Source organism: Penaeus japonicus, unplaced genomic scaffold (assembly GCF_977035675.1).
Source record: "Penaeus japonicus unplaced genomic scaffold, GWHDUDI00000001_assembly GWHDUDI00000017, whole genome shotgun sequence".
Taxonomy (NCBI): Eukaryota; Metazoa; Arthropoda; class Malacostraca; order Decapoda; family Penaeidae; genus Penaeus; species Penaeus japonicus.
Window position 1 is genome coordinate 12,184,269 of NW_028234419.1, and position 2,500 is coordinate 12,186,768.

A 2,500-nucleotide genomic window follows, 5' to 3' on the forward strand; every position below is an offset into this window, starting at 1 on the left:
TGTATGTTCATAATTGTATTTCTGATGCGATATTTGGCTCATGATGAATGATCGAAGGAGATATAAGAATCTCCCCTTCTCACTTGTTCCTTCCTGTCCTCCCTCCAACACACACACACACACACACACACACACACACACACACACACACACACACACACACACAGACACACACACACACACAGACTTCCAGCGACCAAGGAAAAGATCACAAAGTCCACTTCCGTCCCCACCTGTGTCGCAGATACCTCCAGGGGCGACCGCCAATGACGACAGCAGCGGCAGGAGTGAGTCACCGACCTGGTACGGAAGGACATGCTTCTGCGGAAACAATTATTCTACATATGATCTTGCGTGCGACAAGAAAAAATGCACAGTGTGTAGTCCAACCTTGAATTACTGTATTTTCAACCTGATTTTTAGATTTTATTTTATTCTCCTGTTATTTTTCTTTTTCTTTTTTTTCTTTTGTGAATATCTACAAGTGGAGAAGGAATGAACTGATGTTGAATGTCACCACAATGTGTGTTAATGACTTCACGTGATCACGTAATAACACTATCAATAATAACACGATGACTCGATGCGGTAATTACGAGCGTATTATTAATTAATTTACCCGATCATCATTTCCGCCAGATAGAGCCATATCTCACATCATTATCTTCGGGATAAGAAAGACCGTTAAGACATAACTGTATTTCGATCGTGTAATAGCGAATCAGCTTGAGAATTCTAGTTCGCCTCTGGGACTCTTTCTTGCAAACTACATGTTGCCTTCTCCGTGGACTCTTGTTGCTAGATCATTCGCCAACCGCACACTATGTCACTAAGCCACCACAGGCAGGGGGGACACACGCGCACGCGCATAAAGAGAGAGAGAGAGAGAGAGAGAGAGAGAGAGGGGGGGGGGAGATAGAGATAGAGATAGAGAGAAAGAAAGAGAGAGAGAGAGAGGGGGGGGAGGGGGGGAGGGAGATAGAGATAGAGAGAGAGAGAGAGAGAGAAAGAGAGAGAGAGAGAGAGGGGGGGGGGGGGATAGAGAGAGAGAGAGAGAGAGAGAGAGAGAGAGAGAGAGAGAGAGAGAGGGGGGGAGAGAGAGAGAGATAGATAGAGAGAGAGAGAGAGAGAAAGAGAAAGAGAGAGAGGAGAGAGAGAGAGAGAGAGAGAGAGAGAGGAGAGAGAAGAGAGAGAGAGAGAGAGAGAGAGAGAGGGAGAGGGGAGAGAGGGAGAGAGGAGAGAGAGGAGAGAGAGAGAGAGAGAGAGAGAGAGGGGGAGGAGAGAGGGAGGAGGAAGAGGAGAGAGAGAGAGAGAGAGGAGGAGGAGAAAAAGAGAGAGAGGAGGAGGAGAGGGAGAGAGAGAGAGAGAGGGAGAGGGAGGGGAGGGAGAGAGAGAGAGAGAGAGGAGAGAGAGAGAGAGAGAGAGAGAGAGAGAGAGAGAGAGAGAGAGAGAGAGAGAGAGAGGGGAGAGAGGGAGAGAGAGAGAGAGAGAGAGAGAGGGAGAGAGAGGGAGGAAAGGAGAGAGAGAAGAGAGAGAGAGAGGAGAGAGAGAGAGAGAGAGAGAGAGAGAGAGAGAGAGAGAGAGGAGAGAGAGAGAGGAGAGAGAGAGAGAGAGAGAGAGAGAGAGAGAGAGAGAGAGAGAGAGAGAGAGAGAGAGAGAGAGAGAGAGAGAGAGAGAGAGAGAGAGAGAGAGAGAGAGAGAGAGAGAGAGAGAGAGAGAGAGAGATCAAAGTACATAAATGGTTCTGTAAGAATTACACGCTACAGAGAATGTTCATTTTAGTATGGCCATATTATATAATAACACGTAATCAGACAACACCATATTTAGCAACGTAATGGTAATTTGCGTGTATATGGCGAGAATCTAGAGTAAATAAGTACTGCTTCAAAATGGGGGTCATTAGATCCGTATAATTGTGTAGTGAAAGATGTATATTGAGTATATAATGCATAGACAAGAATGATCATGATAAGGACCTGGACAGGAAGCACATTACAGCCCTGCGAAAATAGAAAAGAAAATGTGTAAGATAAATAGAATGAGTCAAAACATAACCATTTCAAACGATAACACCAGACTAGCGTGGGAAGCAATCATACACACACCCTATATCATATTGTAGCGAGCCACACACCCTACATACACACCACAACACAGGTCCACCATATGTGTAATGACCAGCTGGCAAATACCGTCGCGACCTGGAGCATGTGACCGATTCCCGTTTTCTTTTCCTCGACAGTGTCACGATGTTTTGTTCGGATCTGTGGGCGTCGACTTTGTTTCGTATGGCTGTCATAAAATCCAAACGTTGCCCATCATATATCGCCATGGTTGCAAGAAATTATTGCGATGGTGAAAATAATGATGTGATGATGAAATGATGTGAAAGGTATTTACATTTTTAAAGTTGTTTATTGGTTTCATACTGTATCAATAGTAGAAATAATTTATATTTGGTAGAATTTTACTTATGTTGATATTAATATATACTAAT